Here is a 22,054-nt window from a genome sequence, read left to right as displayed (position 1 = left end):
CACAATAGCCAAGAGGCAGAAGTAACTCAAATGGCAATCAAGAAATGGATAAACAAAATGGGGTACATACATACAAAGGAAATGAATACTGCCATATCCTATAACATTCATAAACCTTAAAGACATTATGCTAAATGAAATAAAATAGTTACAAAAAGATAAATATTGTGTGATTTTCCTTATATGTGGTATCTAAAGTAGTCAAATTCATAGAAGTAGAAAGTAGAATGGTTGTTGCCAGGAACTGGGTAGGGGAAATGGGAAGTTAGGTTTAATGGGTATAGAGTTTCAGTTTTGCAAAATGAAAAAATTCTGTAACTACTTTATGTCCTTAAATAGTCACATTTAGCCTTCCTTCAAAGCCATTAAAAGGGTGGAGGTAAAGGCTGGGCATGGTGGCAGATGCCTGTAATCTCAGCTCCTATGGATGGTCTTTTAGCAATATTTATAACTGAAAATACATTTAATCTGACCTAGCATTTCTGCTTTCAGAAATAAGTCCCTACAGATATACCTGTACAGGTAATATGTTTATACACACACATATGTACACATCTACACACAAGATTTTTGAATTGCATCATTGTTACATGAAAGATTGAATAACATGTTGAATAAACTATGGTATATACATTCTACAGAATATATGTAGCTATTAAAGAGAATGAGAAAGATCTGAATGAACTGATAAAGAGATCTCCAGGATATACTGTCACTTGTTTTTTAAAGTATATCCAGGAATTTACACATCCAAGAGACTCCAAGAATCCATCCTTCTACCAGAACAACTACACAATTTGCAGGCACTGTCTTAAGCAACTATTTTAGAACTTTAGAGTCCATCCAAACACTAGAAACATCCAGGGCAGAGCTGCACAAAAAGCCTTGTAAAACCTGGCCTTTGACATAGTGACTACTGTCCCTTGTTCTCCCAAAAGTCAGCCATGGGGACAGCAACCCATATTCCAGGGAAAATTCTCATGACATTAAGTAGAGCAATGATATCTTGAATATGATACCAAAAGTATAGGCAACAAAAGAAAAAAACTAAATAGAAATATATAATTTAACATTTTTGATTTAGCAAGAGCCTGTCTCAAAATAGCCAGTTACAGAGGCACAAACCTATAATCCCAGTGACTTGGGAGGCTGAGGTAGGAGTATTGTAAGTATTGCAAGTCCAACTTGGATAACTTAGCAAGACCCTGTCTCAAAATAGATAAAAAGGGCTTGGAATGTGGCTTAGTGGTTAAGTGCCCTGGGTTCAATCCCCAGTACTAACACAAAAAATTTGCATCAAAGTATACTATCAAAAGAGTAAAAAATAAAATAAAATAAAAAAAAATAACCCATAGGATAAAAGAAAATATTTGCAAATCATATATCTGATAAGGAATTAGTACCCAGAATATGTAAGGAGCCCCCACAACTTAACAACAACAACATAAAAACAACCAAACCAATTCAAAAATAGACCAAGGATTTATATAGATAGATGTTTCTTCCAAGAAGATACACAAATGACTAATAAGCACATGAGAAGATGCTCAACATCATTCACCATTAGGAAAATGCAAACCAAAACCACAATGAGATACCATTTCACATCCATTAGAATGGTTATTATAAAAAACAAAACAAAACATAAAAAGAATAAAAGTTTTGGCAAGAATGGGAAGACCTGGAACCCTTGTGAATTGCCCATGGGAATGTAAAGTGATGCTGCCACTGTGAAAAACAGCTTGGCAGTTCCTCAAGAAAAGAAGCAGAATTGCCATGTGATTCAGCAATTCCATTGGTAGGTTCCGTTGATAAATTTTGTGGACATAGTGGCACATGCCTGTAATCCCAGCTACTCAGGGGGCTAAGGTGGGAGGATTGCAAATTCAAGCCTTGCTTGGACAATTTGGTGCGACCTATCACAAATAAAAAATAAAAAGGGGCAAGTGCTCTGTGTCCACCATGGATAGGACATAACGATTGTGCTGGCCTTCAAGGCAAGAGGCCTACGCATGGTGTCTAAGCTTATATCAAAGAGCTCTTCCTGGACAGAAGTGAGAAGAACACAGCAAAGGTGAACTTCATGAAATCAATCCATTTGTGAGACCCATGGAAAAGTTCTTCACTGAAAAGAGTATGCATGGTTTTCCTTGTCATTGCCAGTTCCCATTGTCTGTATTGGCATGGAGGACTGTAAAGTATATTTACTGTCTTTGCAAAAACTGATGCTGCTGACTCGGACAACTTGGTAAAAGAAAAAGAAAAAAAAAAAAAAAAAAAAAAACCCACAGCACTCCTAATAGAATGGGACTTTCGAGGAGTTACTTCATGGAAACCTGACGACACACTTAGGAACTCCATTTTGAAAATGCTAGAGGGCCCATTGTTATGAGAGATATACTGTACCACATGGAATGTTATGAGTGATCTACTATGCTATAATGCAGTGTTATGTGTAATGTGCAACTGTATGAAAACCTAACGACGTAACCCAAAAAAGAGGTGTGACCAATTAGGTACAGTTTAGAACAACCACACCCTGCACACCTACTGCCCCTGCCTATCAAGCCCCAACAGATGCAAAGCAGAACCTTAAGAAGACCAGCCAGAGAGCAGGAGACCAGACTTCGGAGAGCTGGGACGAGAGCCGGACCGGACAACAAGAAGACAGACGCCAGCCTCCGCTTCCCGCTGCAGCGAATTCTCCGAGCGCCCTCCAGCTCGACGGACTCCCAGCGAAGCCGGCCTTAGCCAGGTCTCGTGGCGAGCATGGGGATGCTGGTGTGAGACCGAGCCTAGGTTGGGACAAGTGACTGTGAGTGTGTGCAGTGAATAAACCAGCATTGAGAACTTACCCATCCTCGCGTCTCACGCCTTAACCGCTCGTAACACGCACCCATCCCAAATGTCCGTGGAAACGTTGGAGTCAGGTTCAAGGACATTAGGCTGGCCTTCTTTCTTCAAACAATGGTGACATGACATGATATGCGCTGGGGTGGAGAACTGGGACATTTGTCTCCCGGACGTCTGTCAAACTTCTGGTAGGACACATCCATCAATCCCACAGAGGAGGAGCTCTAAAGATCTTCAAGGAAAAGCCCGAATTGAAGGAGTGAGTCCCAGGAACTTTTCCCATGGAATCTAATCGCTCTTTCTTCCACTCTTTTCTTCTGGGAAATGAAAACCCAAAGTTTAAATAAATAATAACAAACAATAAAAATATAGAAATTTTTTTAAAAATTTGAAAAATAAAAAGGACTGGGATCTTCGGTGGTAGCGTGCACCCCTGGGTTCAGTCCCCATTACTGCCATTAAAAAAGGTAAGTTTTTAATGTTATGCACATTTTACCACAATAAAAAAAGGCAAGGTTCTGAACAGTATGTGCCTTTCTGTGAGAAATAAGAGTATATATTACATATTCATATTTTCTTATATTTGTATAAATGAGTATTAGAGAGCTGGGGACATGACTCAGTGGCAGAGCACTTGCCTAGCATGTGAGAGGCCCTGGGTTTCATCCATAGCACTGCAAAAAAAAAAAAAGAAAAAAAAAAAAAAAACATTAGAACAACAACAAACAATAAGTACATAAAAATGTCTACCTTTTAAAACAGATGTGAGGAGGAATTTCTCAGAGTACACCTTTGATATCATTTTAATTTTGGATCATGTAATATTTTACTTATTCAAAAAGAGATTTTCAAACAAAATAAATAAAATTTATTTAAATAAGTTCTTCCCATGACCCTGAATAAAAACTCAAGCAGTGACATGACTTTTCTGACTATTCTTACTTAATTAAAAGTCCTGTAGTTGCTTTAAATCACAAACAGTTTCATGTTTGATCCCATAAAATGATGACAGCTTCAAAGCTAATTGCATGTTAGACCTTGTCCTCTCCCCAGATGGGGCCTGCAGTAGGCTAATATCTTGCAGTGCCAGAGGGAAGGATGGCTGTCTGTGCCTCAAGCTTCCACCTTCCTTCTGTGGTCTTCACTAACTTCTCTTTCACCCAGTAGAAAGGGAGAGCAATGTTCTTATTCTACAGGTAAGTCCTAAGATAGCTTCATGCCTTCTGGGCTTGCAGATATTGAAAGCCGACGCCCATTTGGAGCCTTCCATGTTCTTAGGAGATACCACCACCCCAAATCACCTGCAGTACCCTTGACCTGAAAGAGTGCACTCTATTTCAGGTCCTTTGTTATTTCCTAACTAGTAGGAATTCAATGGGCCTCTGCCAGCTTCTCCCCTTTAGGTGGCCTTTACCTCAAATAATGTAATGACCCTAAAAAGCTGTCCTTCACATCTGTTCCACAGGAAACACTCATTGCCTAACACACTCTGAAAGAACAAGCTAATTCCTATCTACTAGTAACTCTCCTCTGCTTTACCTCCATGCAGAAAGACAAGCACCCTCCTCTCTCCAGATTCCCTGAGAAAGACTCAGACATCAGTGAACTGTGACCTAAAAAATTTAGAAGATAACATCTGAAAATTGCTGAATGGTCTCATTGAAGCTTTTCTCTTTTGACTTGAGATGAGGGGGAAATCATGTTCCTACTTCTCTCCATTAGAAGGGAGCAGGGTTCAGTCCCCCAGCAGCTATCTCCAAAGAAATCCTCACCCTTAGAGTGGAGAAAATGCACATCATGACTGAAATATCAAAATTAATATCACCACAGAGAGGCAAATAGATATTGTATATCTTAAGATGTGATACTCTGAGATGAATATGTCATTTATATAGCATTTTAAGAATCTATAACCTGAATATAACCATGAGAAAACATCAAACTCAAAATGAAATCATTTCCTTAAAAAAAAATCCATATTCTTCAAAAATATCATTGTCATAAAGGATAAACAAAGGCTGAAAAACTGCTCCAGATGAAAGAGACTAAAGAACATAACAACTAAATATGATACGTGCACTGCAACCTCTAGTGGAGAAAAAAATCAAATGCTATCAAGGACATTGGGAGGGCAGTTGATGAAGTGGAATGTGGATGGTAGATTTTTCTAAAGTATTATTTCAATGTTTGACTTCCTGACATTGACAACTGTACTGAGGTCCATAATAGGATGTTCTTTTTCTGAGGAAATGTATAATGAAGTACTTAAAGGCAAAGGGGCATAATGTATGCAGCTTATTCCTGAATAGTTTAGACATAACCATGTATGCACTGAGAGGTGATAAACCTAATAAAGCGAATAAGATAAAATGTTAACATTAAATAAATCTAGAAAAAAGTTAAACAAGTGTTTCTTCTCTCAAGTTTCCAAGAAGATAACTTATTTACAAATTTGTAAATTTGCAAGGAGACCAATTTTTAATGAATTCTTTTTAAATATTTTAATGTGAAAATTAGCACACAAATAGATTATATATTATGAGCACATGGTTTAGGAAATAATAATGTGAATACTGTGCAGCCAGGATGTGGCTTATGAAGAGAACACTGTCATAATTTAAGGTCCACGTCATCATTACACTTCAGGTAATCACTGCCCCAAAGTTCATAATCAATGTGTCATCATTTTGTTCATGGTCTATTTTATCATACATGTATGTACAACTTAACAATATATAATTTAAATGTGTTTATTTTATATTTTATACAAACAGGATGATATTTACTTCTCTGCAGTTCTTTTTTATTTACCCAACACTACATTCTTTTGAGATTCATTCATACTGACTTCAATTAAGACTCATTAGTTTTCATTGTTATAAAATACATCAGTTTGTACAACTATACTACAATTAATTTATCCAGCTTACTATAACCAGTGGTTTATGTTGCTCTGTTCCTATGTCTTTATTGAACAATGTTGCCATTTACATTCTTACACTTGTTCTTGATGAACCCACGCATCAGCTTTCCCCAGGATACATTTCTTGGGCTAGCATAGTTGGTATGGCACCAGTGCTCAACTTTGCTATTGACTAGTACTGTCAAGGACTGCTAGACAATGCCAAAATGTTTTCTGAAATCACTGTAATAATTTATATTCTCAGCTGGTGCAATGGTGCACACCTGTTAAGTCAGCTAGTTGGTAGAGTGCCCCTGGGTTCAATCCCCAGTACCACAAAATAAGGATAATATTTATTCTTACTAACTGCATACGAATTGGTTTTCCTTTTAAATATTTTTTGTAGTTCTCAATGGACCTTTTATTTATTTATTTATTTATTTATTTATTTATTTATTTATTTATATGTGGTGCTGAGAATTGAACCCAGTGCCTCACACACACTAGGCAAGCACTCTACCACTGAGCTACAACCCCAGCCCACATATGAGTTGTTTTATTGTTTGTATTTTTAAGTTCTAGGTATGGACCCCAAGGCCTCATGCAAATTTTAGTTAAGTGCTCTATCACTCAGTTACATCCCCAGTGCATTTTTTCAATTTTATTTTGAGACAGAGTCTTGCTAAATTACCAACACTGGCCTTGAACATGGTATTCTGCCTTACCCTTCTGAGTAACTGGGATTACAGAGTGGGCCACCTCATATGTAAGAAATTCTTTTACTCCCTAATCCTTGTTAGTGTTTGTTACTATCCAACTGTAAAGATTTCACATTCTGATAAATATGAATGTTATCTTATTATGCTTTAATTTGCACATCCCTCACTACTAGTAAGTTTGACTAATGAATATACTTATGGGGTGTCTGTATTTTTCTTTTATGAAATGCCTGCTCATGTCTTTTGTTCTTTTTGATTGTGTTTATTGATCTGTAAGACTTTTCCACATATTCTGGATATTAATCCTTTGTTAGTTATATGTGTTACAGTTGTATTTTTTTCACAAATAAAAACAAATTCATTTTGTTGTTGATATCAGGTTGACTAATCTTTAATTTGGGGTTTGAATATTTTGTATTCTGTTAACAGAATTCTTCCTTATCCTGAAGTCATACAGATATATTTTTTTAACTTTTATGGCCTTTCCTTTCTTGTTTAAATCTTTAATCAACTGGGAGTCAATTTTGTCAATGTTTTAGTGTAGGGACCTTTGCTTTTCTTCCATTCAACTGTACTTGGACCATTTTTTGAATAACCATCTTTCACACATGCTGTGTGTGACCTTATTGTCTATATATATGTTGGGGTCTGACGCTGGTCCTCTATTCTGTTCCACTGGTCTATTTCTCTCTTCTTGTGCCAATTAAACATTGTCCCAGTTACTATATCTGTACAGTGCATTGTAATATCTAATACAGCCTTACTATTTTTCTTCAGAAATGTCTTGGATAATCTTAAACCTTGGCTCCTCTTTCATATCAATTATAGATTCAGCTTCTAAACTAAAGGAAAAAGTGTTGGAGCTGGGCATGCTGGCATAGGCCTGTTACCCCAGCAGCTCAGGACGCTGAGGCAGGAGGATCGCAAGTTCAAAACCAGCCTCAGCAACAGCAAGGGGCTAAGCAACTCAGTGAGACCCTGTCTCTAAATAAAATACAAAATAGGGCTGGGGATGTGGCTTAGTGATCCAGTGCCCCTGACTTAAATCCTTAGTTCCAAAAAAAGAAAAAAGAAAAACTGTTGGAGACATTGGAATTTTAATGACTTTCTGGGTAGAATTAGTATTCTTAAAAGACTGGGTTTTGATCATCCATATAGAATAGCTCTGTTTATTTAGATCTCTTGAACAAACTTTTTTTTGCTACATTTTCTAAGGTACTTCATGAATTTTGGTACTATAATTAACAGAATCTTTTTTAAAGTTATATTTCTAGCAACTTATTCCTGGTATTTAAATGTAATTGTGTGTTTAATACTTCCTTCATATCCAACAACCTTGCTAAATAATCCTCTTCTTCCTAATAATTCATCCTAATAATTTCTTTTGTTGATCATTAAGCTTTTATATAGTGACAACCATATTATCCATCAATAGTGCTGGTTCCTTCTTTACAAATATTATACCTTCTTTTGTTTTTCAAAATATTTGAGAATAACTTTAAAAATGTGAATAGAAATGATAATTTGGACAATCCTTGTCTATACTGCATGAAAGGAATGTCACCAACATTTCACCATTAAGCATATTTGGGAAACTTGGGAGGTAGAGGCAGAAGAAGAATCCCTGGAGCCCATAAGCTTAAGACCAGCCTGGGCAACAGAGTAAGACTGTCTCAAAGAAAGAAAGAAGAGTGAAGTATATTTGCTGTGGTTTTTCTCAGAGATGGACTTATCAGGTTGTAGAAGTTTCTTCCTTTTCCTAGCTTGTTTAGAGTAGGCTTATTTTTCCCTTTCTGCAATAAGACGGTAATATGGTTTTAAAGTTACACTCCATGCATGTACAATATGTCAAAACACATTCACCTGTCATGTATAATGAAAAAGAACAAGCTGGGTGCAATGGCACAGCCTGTAATCCAGAGGTTGGGAGGCTGAGGCAGGAGGATCACAAGTTCAAAGCCAGCCACAGCAATAGCAAGGTGCTAAGCAACTCAGTGAGACCCTGTCTCTAAATAAAATACAAAATAGAGCTGGGGATGTGGCTCAGTGGTCAAGTGCCCCTGACTTCAATCCCTGGTCCCCTGTCTCCCCAAATCAACAAATAAAATTAAAATTTTAAAAAAATTTTTTTAATTCTTTGCCTTCTTAACCTAACAAATGACATATATTAATTATGATAAAATCGACTTTCCAATGTTAAACTAACTTGCAATCCTGAGATGAATCCAGTTTGTTCATTTTGAATATTTGTCATTTTGAATGACTGAATCACTGGGTTTAGTTTGCTAAGATTTTACTTAGGATTTATGAATAAGGTAAGCCTATACAATTCTTATACTATTCTTGTTAGCTTTTTTTAAATATTGTTTTAGTTTTCAGTGGACCTTTATTTTATTTATATGCAGTGCTGAGAATTGAACCCAGTACCTCACACATGCTAGGCAAGTGCTCTGCCACTAAGCCACGACCCCAGGCCCCTTGTTAGCTTTTGATACTTCCCTAAATTAATCTCTTTCACGAAGAATAAAGAGAATTTCAAACACAGCAATGATAGGATCTCAGATATTAGAATAATTGTATCATCATCTTCCCATTCCTCTTTCCTTATTCTCTCATCCCATTTATAGAGATAATATATAAAATTAATGATCTATACCATGTCACATCTTTTTATTCAATCTTTCATATTTCTAAGAAATTGAGCAAATGTAGGGAATAACATAGATAATTATCAATAGAATTAGATTATTGAGCTAGGTGTGGTGTTGCATGCCTGAAATCCCAACAACTCAGGAGGTAGAGGCAAGAAGACCACAGGTTCCAGGTCAGCCTCGGCAACTAAGAGAGACCCTGAGCAACTTAGACCCTGTATCAAAATAAAAAACAAAAAAGCCTGGGGACTTTAGCTCAGAGGTAAAGCATCCCTGGGTTCAATATCCAATAACCCCCAAAATAAAAAACAAATAACAAGGGCTAGGGATGTAGCTCAGTGGCAAAGCTCCCCTGAAAGTTCAATCCCCAGTACTGAGAAAGAAAAAGAAGGCGGGGTGCGGGGGGACAAAAATAAAGGCACTGACCTACGTATTTTGCTGCTTCCTTTAAAGGTGAAACTCTAGTAGTGTTGAGTACATTCATGTGCTGGCTCTCTGAATCAGAAAGACTGAGAGATTCAGTTTTCATAAAATGCAAAGAAAATTGTTGATTCAGCTCTCAACAGGAAATGCAATGTACGTGAGAACAAAATATAAAATAAGCAAATTCTGTAAAAACTAGCCAATGAAAATTTAAAGGAAAATGATATAGTTGGGTTCTAATATTCAATAAATAGGTTTATGAAGTCAAACAATGTACAAAAACATACCTCCTGCTATATTATCTTGGAACCCTGGGACATTATTCTCTGAGGTTGCTATTTTAAAAGTTATGAGCAATGCTAAATTTCTCAGAGTTAAAAATATACGCATAGCCATTTAGGCATTGATTATCTACTCTGGGTCCTTTCACGTGTCACATGGCTACATGATATTCCCAAGTCATGGGTTTTGCTGTTTGATCTCTGATTCAGCTTGAAGATATTCCAAGGCTCCAGAAGCTAGACAGTCCTCTGAATACACTCAGTATACATGTGAAGCAGCTCAAATGTACAAGTGCTTCCATCAACAATCACTTCAAAGGTCATTAATAACTTACAGGCGTGAGAGTGGAAATGCCCTCTGCACTCCCTGCCCCTTCTTGAACTCTGGTCATTCTCTCTGGGCCGTTTTAGTAACAGTGAATTCTTAACTTGGCTTGGTATTTCTCCATTTTCTCTTCTCTGACTCTCGGGCTTTTAAGATGACATTCTAAACTCATCTTACTAAATTCATTTCTAAATCACTCATCATTCGAAACTCATTTCTAAACTAGAAAGCATAAAAGCAGACCAAAATGCTTTGATATGTTCATTCTGAGTTTTGTTTTGACCTTTTTAATCCTTATTTTATTTTATTGATTTACTGAGAACAGAGAAAGCAACTTAAATCCTTCTTAAGAAGATACCTACAAAGAAAATAAAATGAACAGGTATGTAGTAAAAAATTTGCTTGGTTTGGATCGTGGGTAAATTTTGATGGATTCTAACATCCGCTTGATTTCTACCATGGCTGAAGATAGACTCTAAAATTTAATAGCATCTTCAAGTGAACAATGAACTGTGTGTGAGAAAGAAGCACCTAGATTAAGTTTTCACAACAGCAGAATTACTGACCTTCTGAACTGGGTGATTCTTCACTATGAGGGGTGACCCTGTATGCTGTAGGATGCCTAACAGTACCCCCGACCTGTACCCAGTAGATACCAGTAGCACATCTGCCCCACACTCCTGAGTTGTGACAAACAAATACATCTTCAGTCATCATCAATTGTCCATGAAAGGTCAAAAAATCACCCACACTGGAGACCTGCTATGCTACTACACAGAGGTGTCTTCTGATTTTAAACCAATGAATATTAATCAATGATGTATTGGGGCAAACCAAGTTAGGACAAATAAATGTGCTTAATCACATTTAAAGGTGAAGGGATATCTGCATAATACTGAAGGGATATCCGCATAATACTGAAGTATCACTGAACAGATTATTTGTAACCAAATGGAGAAATGTATCTTATGATAGGACTGGAAGTCACTAACTTAACCATGTGACTAAAGGTAACATCACTACTAATGCAACAAAATGACATAAACTTCACCTGTGTATAATCAAGTCTGTAAACTAACTTCAAATTTATAAAGGAAAAGGAATCTAGCAAGTTAAGTGACACCATGAGAAAACAGACAAAAACCACAATACAGAATATAAGAAAAATAGCCTGAACCCTCCAAAAAGTTAATGTAATAAAAAGAAAATAAAAGGTGAAAAACTATTAGATTAAAAAATAATAAAGAGACATAACAATATGAAAACTTCGACTAGATCTTCAAAACTATAAGGGATATTTGTTGAATATTCAATTTGGAGAAATCTGAATATCACACTAAATATTAGAAGTAGTAATACTGTAGCTGGGCATGGTGGTATACACTATAATCCAAGCAAAATAAAAACAAAAGGGCTGGGGATATAGCTCAGTGGCAAAGTGCCCCTGCGTTCAATCTCCAATACCAAAAAAACGTAGTAATAATACTTTTATTGGAGGATGTCCTTATTCTTAACAGATACATGCTGAAGTTTTATGGATTGTGTGTCACGATGTCAAATAGCTTAGAAATACACATACACATGTTATAGTTATTAGAAGTATGTATATTTAAATTACCATATATATAAATAAAGAGCAAAGGCTAAAGCAAATGTGGCACAATTTTAACAATTGTTGAATTGAAATGAGAGTGTTCATTGTACTATTTTTTCAGCTTTTCTGTATTTATGAAAAGTTTTAAAATAAAATAGGGAAGAACAAAAATGTGGTTGTTTATAACTTAATTCAAAGAATTTAAATCACCACCCATAATAATTATGGACTGAGGGTGAAGTACCGCGAATGATTCAAAGATGTATCAGCATACAATCTGTGGCCAAGATAGGAAAAGCATTCCTTTATCAAAACCAAGGAAAGAAAGAAGGCTCTGAAAAATATGGCATAACTACATTGCTTGGAATCCGATCTGAAGAAATAAATAAGAAAACTGAATGAAAGTGTTGTACCCAATTGGTGTGCAATGAATCAAAATGCAGTCTGTGAAAATTAAAAAAAAAAAGGAAAACTATTACGAATGTTTTTTATTGTCCATTCATTACGTGTTGTCCCAGCCTAACGTGACCCACTAGACTAACAATGCGCTTCCAAGAGTCATCATGAGTCAAACCCATCCTACAGCTCTCCCTCACCCTGACTCTGCCAGTCTGCTTTGTTTCTGCTTCAAAATTTCCTATCCAGGACTTACACCCTTCCTGACTTCAGCCTCAACAGTTCAAAGGTGACTTGATTGTTCATCTCTCCAAAGGGACAGAAACAACTTTCCTTGTCCAGGACTTAGCCCATATTGTCATATTTTATTTGGTTTTAATTTGATAGTTATTTTAATTCACAACTACCCTAGTATTTCAGCCCCATTTCATAGATGATAGAAAGGTGGTGTATAGGATGTGGTGGCCCTATAATCCCAGCAGCTTGGGAGGCTGAGGCAGTAGGATCATCAGTTCAAAGCTGGCCTCAGCAATTTAGGGAGGCACTTAGCAACTCAGCAAGACCCTGTCTCTAAGTAAACTTTATAAAAGGGCTGGTCCTTTATAAAAGGACTCAGTGGTTAAGCAACCCTGGGTTCAATCCTCAGTACCAGAAAAAAAAAAAAAAAAAAAACAACTGAGACTCAGAGAGGTATAGTAACTTGCTCAAATTTACTTGTCTAGTAAACATGAGTTCTGTGACTGAAACCCAAATCTTCTATTGTTCTATTGAAATGTGCTACTTAAGGAGGAAAAACGAAAGCTATATGGCATGGGAGAGAGAACATGGTTTTTTTAGGCAAAGCTAAACTAAAACTAAACTAAATGAGGGGCCAGACACAGTGGTGCACACTTGTAATCCCAGCAGCTCGACTGGCTTTGGCAGAAGGAAAGCAAGTTTGAGGACAACCTCACCAACTTAGCAAGGCCCTAAGTAACTTAGCCAGACCCTATCTCAAAATAAAAACTAAAAAGGGCTGGGGATGTGGCTCAGTCGCTAAGCACCTCTGGGTTCAATCCCGAGTGCAAACAAAACAAAACAAAACAAAACAAGCAAACAAACAAAAAACACCTAAGTTAAACAAAGGAGAATCTCTTAACTGATGTTTGTATTTGAGACTCTTCCCTCTACCACCAAGCCCCAAGCACTCAAGTGCCAAGGGCCCACCCCTAGAACACATTACAGCCCTTTACTGTGCTATTTCCCAATCCCCTGACTTCTATCAGACTCTGTTTCATGAAATCAATCATCTAAACTTTAAATTCTTTTCCCTATCTTTATTGGTGTATTATAGTTATACATACCAATGGAGTTTGTTGTTACATATTTGTACATGCACACAATGTAACAAGAAAATTTTGCCAACATCATTACCCAGGATTTCCTTTCTCTTCCCTCCACCCTCCCTCTGGTTCCTTTCCTCTATTCTACCGTTCTTCCTTCAATTTTCATGAGATCCCCCAACCTTTCTTTTCCTTTTTCCTAACTTCCACATATGAGAGAAAACATATGACCATTGACCTTCTGAGTTTGGCTTATTTCACTTAACATAATGATTTCAAGTTCCAACCATTTGCTTGCAAATTATATAATTTCATTTTTCTCCATGGCTGAATGAAATTCTACTGTGTATATATACCACACTTTCATTATCCATTCATCAGTTGATGGACACCTAGTCTGGTTCCTTAGTTTGGCTATTGTGAATTGTGCTGCTATAAACATGGGTAAGGTATGCATGTATCACCGTTATTTTATGATGACTTTAATTCTTCAGGATGAATACCAGGAGAGGTATAGCTGGGAAATATGGTGGTTTCATGCCTAGTCTTTTGAGGAACCTCCAAACTGATTTCCATAGTGGTTGTACTAATTTACAATCCTACCAACAGTGTAAAAATATTGCTTTTTCTCCATATTCTCTCCAGCATTTGTTATTGTTTTAGTCTTCATGACTGCCATTCAGAGTGCAGGGAGATGAAATCTCAGGATAGTTTTGATTTTCATTTTCCTAATTGCTAATGACATTGAACATGTTTTCATGTATTTGTTGGCCATTTGTATTTCTTTTGAGAAGTGTTCACTTAGTTCATTTGCCCATTTATTAATTGGAGATTTTTTGGGGGGGATATAAAGTTTTTTGAGTTCTTTTGTGGTGCTGGCGATTGGACCCAGGGCTTTGTGCATACAAGGCATGCACTCTACTGAGCTATATCTCCAGCCCCTTTTGAATTCTTTAAATATTCTGGATATTGTCAGAATAGTAGTTAGCAAATACTTCTCCCATTCTGTAGAGTCTCTCTTCACAATCTGAATTGTTTGCTTTGTTGTGTAGAAGCTTTTTAATATGATGTTATTCCATGTATTAACTCTTGGTTTCCTGAACTTTAGGGGTCATATCAAGAAAGTGTACCTATATGCTAGAGTATTGAACCTACATTTTATTCCAGGATTTGCATAGTTTCTGGTCTAATTCTCAGGTCTTTGGTCCATATCGAGTTGAAATTTGTGCAGGGTGAGAGATAAGGGTCCAGTTTCATTCTTCTACATATGGATTACCAGTTTTCCCAGCACTATTTGTTGGAAAGACTATCTGGCCAGGCATGGTGCTGCACACTTGTAATCCCGGCAGCTTGGGAGGCAAAGACAGGAGGATTGCATGTTCAAAGCCAGCCTTGGTAATTTAGCAAGATCCCAAGCAACTTAGCCAGACCCTGACTCAAAATAAAACATAAAAAGGGCTGGGGATGTAGTGCCGTGGTTAAGCACCCTGGGTTCAATATCTAGTACAAAACAAAACAAACAAACAAAAAACCAAAAAAACAGGTTATCTATTCTCCAATATATACTTTTGGCACCTTTGTCCAGGATCAGATGACTGTAGATATGTGAGTTTGTCTCTGTGTCTTCTATTCTGCACCATAGTCCATGTGTCTATTTTTATGCCAGTGTCATGCAGTTTTTGTTACTGTAGCTCTGTAGTATAATCTGAAGTCAGGTATTGAAGTCAGCACTGCTTTTTTGGCTCAGAATTGCTTTGGCTAGGGCTGGGATTGTGGCTCAGTGGTAGACCACTTGCCTCAAACATCTGAGGCAGTCGTTTGATCCTCAGCACTACATAAAATAAATAAAGTAAAAAAAAAGGTACTGTGTCCATCTACAACAACAATTAAAAAAAAAGAATTGCTTTGGCTCTTCTGGGTCTTTTAATCTTCCAAATAATTTTAGGACTGTTTTTTCTAGTTCTGGAAGAATGTCATTGGTATTTTGATGGGGATTTCACTGAATCTGTATATTGCTTTTGGTAGTTAACAATATTAATTCTGCCAAACCATGGACATGGGAGATCTCCATCTTATTGTGCCTTCAATGTCTTTCTTCAGTTTTCTATAGTTTTCATTATAGAGGTCTTTAATCTTGACTAAAAAGCTATTGATTTCTGATATGTTGATTTTGTAACCAACTTCTTTATTGAATTTGTTTAGCTCTAGCAGTCTTTTGGCGGAGCTTTTTGGATCTTCTAGGTATAGGATTATATCATCTTTAAATCATGATGATTTGACTTCTTCCTTTCCTGTTTTTAACCTTTTATTCCCTTCTCTTCCTAATTACTCTGCTAGAATTTCCAGCACTATATTAAATAAGTGTGGTGAGAGTGGACATCCTTGTCTTGTTCTAGATTTTAAAGGAAATGCTTTCAGTTTTTCTCATTTACTATGAGATTGGGTTTGCGTTTTTCATATGTAGCCTTTATAATGTTGAGGTGGGTTTCCTCTATCCATAGTCTCCTCAATGCTTTTATCATGAATGGGTACTAAATTTTGTCAAAGGCCTTCTCTGCATATATTAAACTAAGTGATTTTTAAATCCTTAATCCTATTTATGTGATTAATTACATTTCCTGATTTGCATATATTAAATCACCCTTGGATCTCTGGGATAAAACCAACTTGGTCATGATGTACAATCTTCTTAATATGTTGTTGAATATATTTCACTAATATTATATTAACTGTTTTTGCATCTAACTTCATCAGGAATATTGGTCTGCAGTTCCTTCCTCGATGTGGCCTTATCTGGTTTTGGTATGAGGGTGACACTGGCTCCATAGAATGAATTTTGAAGTGTTCCATCCATTCCTAGTTCATGGAATGATGTGAAGAGTATTAGCATGAGTTCTTCTTTAAAGGTCTAGTAGAATTCACCTGACAATTCATCTGGTCCTAGGCTTTTCTTTGTTGGAAGACTTTTTATTACTGCTTCTATCTCATTACAAATTTTTATCTATTTAGGTTTTCTATGTCCTCTCAATTCAATATTGGCAGGTTATATGTGTCTAGAAATGTATTTCTTCTAGGTTTTCCAATTTATTGGAATATAAATTTTCAAAATAGTTCCCAATGAGCCTCTGAATTTCTGTGATGTCTGTAGTCATCATAGAAAATTCATCTCTAATTTTAAAAACTTTAAAGTTTCATCTCTAATTTTATTAATTTGGTCTTGCTCTTTTTCTTTTGGTTAATTTGGATATGGGCCTAAACTTTAATTAATTTTTTTTTTAACTGGGGACTGAATCCAGGGAATCTTAATTACTAAGCCACATCCCCAGCCCTTTATATTTTTTTAAGAGAGGGTCTAAGTTGTTTAGAGCCTCACTAAGTAGTTCAGACTGGCCTCAGATTTGTGTTCCTCCTGCCTCACCCCTCCCAAGTCACTGGGATACAGGTGTGCACCAGCATGCCCTACCTAAATTTTAAACTCTAAAGCATATTAAATTATGAACGGATTATCATCTGGGTTTGCATATAACACATTTGCATTTTAGCTGGGGCCCACGGAACACAACACCTTAAATCAAGGATTCAAATTATAAAATACAGACACTTTGGTAGCAAGCAAGTAGTTCAGAGCTTCCTTCAAATTAAGCCTTATAAAAAGTTGTCTGGAAAAAAAAAGGGGGGTGGGAAATAAACTGCTTCATGAGGTCTTATTTTTTTTTACTATGTAATATATTTTTATAATTCAGAAATCAAATACTATAAAAGATATTCACTATGAACCCTCAGCTACTGGTATGGGGTGTAGTTAAATGGTACAATACTGGCCCAGCATGTGTAAGGCCCTGGGCTCAATCCTCAGCACTGCAAAAAGAGAACCTTTGGCTACCTCTTTACCCTCTCTCAACCTACAGCAATAAGACTTTTTATTCATTTTTTGTTTATAAATCCAGTATATCTGTATTCAACAGAAGAAAATGTATTTTCCCCTAATACAAAGGGTAGTCTAGAATATAAAGTATTCACCTCCTTGTTTTTGTACTTTCCAGTATATACTAAAAATATCTATCTATCTATATATATATATATAAATAAAAATCTTACTCATTCTCTGTCATAGCTGCATAGCACTGTGTTTTGTGGATGTGCTATTGCTTATTTAACAAGTCCTCTATTGCTGAACACTTGAATTGTTTCCAATCTTTGACTATTATAAGCAATGCCACACAAGATCTTTGTATATGCAGAAAATAACTGTAGGACAGATTTCTAAAAGAGGAAATGCTAGTTTAAAGGGTGTGGTAGACAGAATAGTCCCCCATCCCCACCAAAAGATGTCCCAGTCCCAGGAACCTGTGATTATGCTGAATTACATGCAAAGGGATGCTGCAGATGTGACTAAGTGAAGGGGCACCTTACTTCTGCCCTGAATGTGAATGGGTATCATCACAAGTTTGCTTCTACAAGGGAGGCAGGTTCAGAGAGGAGAGAAGCCACTACACTACTTCCTTGAAAGGGGACATAACCCAGGGAATGCAGGCAGCCTCTAAAAGTGACTAAAAAATAATTTCTGCCACTAGAGTCCCCAGAAGGAACACATCCCTGGAAACTCATTTTAGAATTTGACCTCCACAACTGTAAGAAAATAAATGTGTACTGACTTAAGTCACTAAGTTTGTGGCAATTTGCTGTAGCAATAGTAGGAAATTAACACAAAGTGTAAATGCAAACATAAAGGTTCTATACATTACCAAATTCCTTTCCATAAAGGTCGAGCCTCAGCTGGGCCCTGTGGCCTGGACCTGTAATCCCAGTGACTCAGGAGGCTGAGGCAGGAGGATGGTGAGTTCAAACCCAGCCTCAGTAATTTAGCGAGGCCCTAAGCTACTTAGTAAGACTCTGTCTCTAATAAAATATGATGCCGAGAATGTTCCTTGGTGGTTTAGCACCCCTGAATTCAATCCCTGGTACCAAAAAAAAAAAAAAAAAAAAGAAAGAAAGAAAGAAAAAAGTTTAAGCCTTTTTATACTTTTACCAGTAATGCATCTATTTTCTTACCAACAAAGTATATTAGTAAACTTTCCAAGTTCTACCTATGTTATAGGTGACAAATACTGTATCTCAGTATGATTTTAATCCATGAATAAGCCTGAATATCTTTCCACATACTTAAAGATCTCTTTTTTTGAAACTGTTAAATACTTTCAGTATTTCCCCCCTACTTTGTTGTGCTGTTTCTTCTTGATTTATTCCTAAAATCTCTTTTTATATAGGAATCTTATCTCTTTTTTGCAGAATTGGGGATCAAACACAATCTGTAAATTGATTTACAAATATTTTTCTCACCTAATCATTGTTACTTGTGGTACTTATTGCCATTAGGTATATTTTTATTACTTTTATTTATTTTTCCTTAAAATTTGCCTCATATGTTTACATATTCAGAAGATTTTAGCATGGCCTGTTTTAGTGTACCAATAACTCAGTATCCTTGCTTGCTAATCTCAAGCCAAATCTTCAAGGCCAAGTGTAGTGGGCAATTTGTTTTCTACTTCTTATTTCTGCAGAGACACTTCAAATGGAGGAAAAATCCAGTGTGAGAAATACAGGAGCTAGCAATACAAAATTCCCAGTAATCTAACACAGTCTTTAACAATACAAGTATGACTTTATTAAATTGAAAAGAATCAAAATAAATCATATACTTGCTAAGAGTCATCATAAAAATTACAAGAATACTTTTACCCCAACCTCTTCTTTTAAATTTTATTTTTGAGAAATTCATCTCTGTATATATAGCAAGATATTCTTTTTTTAAAAAAAATTATAGATATTTTTAGTTGTAGGTGACACAATACCTTTATTTTATTTTTATATGGTGCTCAGGATTGAACCCAGCACCTCCTGCATGCTACGCAAGCAAACTACCACTGAGCCACAACCTGAGTCCCAGACATTCTTTTTCCTAATTAAAATAAATTTAAGAACCATTTCTGGTCTGTAGTTCTAGATCCAGAGGCTGAGGCAGGTGGCTCACTTGAGTCCCTAGGTTTGAGGACAGCCTGAGCAGTATAGTGAAATCCCATCTAAAAAGAGAAATTGTTTCCTGGACTTTTTTGTAGTTCATGGTAGAGCACTTGCCTAGCATGTGTGAGGCACAACACCACATAAAGATGAATAAATAAAATAGAGGCATTGAGTCCATTTACAACTAAAAAAATATTTTTTAAAAAATTGTTTCTGGATCACAATGAGGCAACATTTAACTGAGTTACTATTAATTAAGATAGAAATATAGCTAGTTATGGTGGCACACCTCTGTAATCTTAGCAACTCCAGAGCCTGAGGCAGGAATATCACAAATCTGAAGCCAGCTTCAGCAACTTAGCAGACCCTGTCTCAAAATAAAAAGACCCTGGCAGAGCGCCTGGGGTTCAATTCCCAGTACTGGGAAAAAGAAAGGAAGAGGGAAAGGGAGAGGGAGAGAGGGAGGGGAGAGGGGAGAGGAGGGGGAGGGGGAGGAGGGGGGAGGACAAAAGAAAGAAGGAAATAAAGGAAGGAAGGAAGGTAAGTACTTTGGAATATGAAAGTTGCATAACAGATAATCTTGGATCATCACAAAAACTGTTTTAGGTTTTCTTGCAATTTTAAAAGTGTTGGTTGCTGTGAGCAGTGGCGTATGCCTGTAATCCCAGTGACACAGGAGGGCGAGGCAGGAGGATTTGAGACCAGCCTCAGCAACTTGGTGAGATGCGGTCTCAAAACAGTAAAAACAGCTGGGGATGTATCTCGGTGGTAGAGTGCACCTAGGTTCAATTCCCCAGACCAAAGAAAAATAAATTAAAATAAAAACTGGTAGTGGGAAAATATTGTTTTGTTTTTCACCTACTGCTCTCAGATTCATTTGGACATAAAGTTACAGTAACTGACATTCCAGAACAATATGAATCTAACTCTATAACTAGAAAAAAAGATTCAGAAAGGGGTCCTACTTTAGATATGTCACAAGACAAAACAACTTAAACTTGTAAAGTATGGTGGTTTTAGTGTAATTGCATTTTACTACTTATTAACTCAATTAAAATTATTTGACTAAAATTTTTTTTTTTTTTTTTTTTTTTTTTTTTCCTTTTTTGGGCAGGGAGTAGGACAGTACCAGGGATCAAAGTCAGAACTTCACCCATGCTAGACAAGTGTTCTACCATGGGGCCACACTCCCAACCTAAAAGTTCTTTTTCAGGCTGGGCATGTAGCTCAGTTGGTAGAGTGCTTGCCTTGAAAACACAAGGACCTAGGTTCAATCCCCAGCACTGCAAAAAAAAAAAAAAAAAAAAGAGAGAGAAAGTTCTTTTTCAATTAAAAATAAATTAGAGGGTTGGAGATATTAGAGATATAGCTTAGTGGGTAGAGTGCTTGCCTCACATACACAAAGCCCTGGGTTCAATCCCCAGCACCACAAAAAAAATAAATAAATAAATTAGCTATTTCCTGGAGCAGGGGCACATGCCTGTAATCCCAGTGACTCAGGAGACTGAGGCAGGAGAATCACAAGTTCAAAGCCAGCTGTGGCACCTAAGCAAGGCTCTAAGCAACTTGGTGAGATCCTGTTTCAAAACAAAAATAAAAAGGCCTGGGAATATGGATCCATGGTAAAGAGCCTCTAGGTTCAATTCCCACTACCCTCCACCCAAAAAATAAAATAAAAAATTGGCTGTTAAGCATTCATCTATGAGCCATCCTATGAAATGTTCCTAGAACTTAACAGTTTTAACAATTATCATACTCTATAATACTTTAAAATATTTTAATTACAAATTTTTCCAAATATGTAGAAGATATCATAAAACTAAGTGACACCCAAAGATATAAACATGTTGCCATATTTACTTCATGTCACTTTTTTTAAAAAGGAAAGAGGGCTGGGGATGTAGCTCATGGGTAGAGAACTTACCTAGCATGCAAAAGACTCTGAGTTCCATCCCTAGCACCACAAAGACAGAGGAGGAGGAGGAGTGCAGGGGAGGGGTAGTGATGGAGAGGGAGGGAAGGGAGAGGGAGAGAAGCCAGGTGCAGTGGTGCACATCTGTAATCTCAACTACTCAGGAAGCCCAGGCAGCAGGATCCCAAGTTCAAGGTCAGTCTGGGCCACTTAGCAAGACCCTATCTCAAAAAAACAAAAGGAGCTGGAGGCTGGGAATCCTTGCTACTAGGGGAGGCTGAGGGAGGAAGGTGGCAAGTTTCAGGACAGCCTTATCAATTTAGACCCTGCCTCAAAACTAAAAATACTTAAAAAGGACACCTATCTCATACACAGAGTGCTTCTGGGTTCAGCTTCCATATGAGGGAGGGGCACAGGGAGAAAGAAAATGTTATGGATACAACTTAAAGCTATGCGTTAACGGTACTTACCTCACCTCCACAGAGACGGCTATCCTGAAGTTGACGTTAGTTCTCGTCATGACTGTTCTGTACTTTTACTAGATGCTCACTGTTTCACATTACATTTTTACATAAACTCATACTGCATAAATCATTCTAAAACTTACTTCTTTCATATATTCTTAGAGATCTATGCTTGTCATTTAGATGCAGTT

At 36.8% G+C, this 22,054-nt stretch overlaps 1 long non-coding RNA gene across 1 annotated transcript; it reads right to left on the bottom strand.

Moving 5' to 3' along the window:
- Positions 1-2,312: 2,312 nt before the first annotated feature.
- Positions 2,313-19,905, bottom strand: LOC306659602. The gene is made up of 3 exons (XR_013763350.1): positions 19,777-19,905; positions 18,212-18,424; positions 2,313-3,527 (listed from the first exon to the last, which is right to left on the bottom strand). It is a non-coding gene; the product is annotated as an uncharacterized lncRNA (long non-coding RNA).
- Between the last annotated feature and the right edge of the window lie 2,149 nt (positions 19,906-22,054).

Source organism: Sciurus vulgaris, assembly GCF_902686455.1.
Source record: "Sciurus vulgaris genome assembly, chromosome: 4".
Classification (NCBI taxonomy): domain Eukaryota; kingdom Metazoa; phylum Chordata; class Mammalia; order Rodentia; family Sciuridae; genus Sciurus; species Sciurus vulgaris.
The sequence above is the reverse complement of the archived record's forward strand: the minus strand, read 5'-3'. Positions and strand labels throughout refer to the sequence as shown.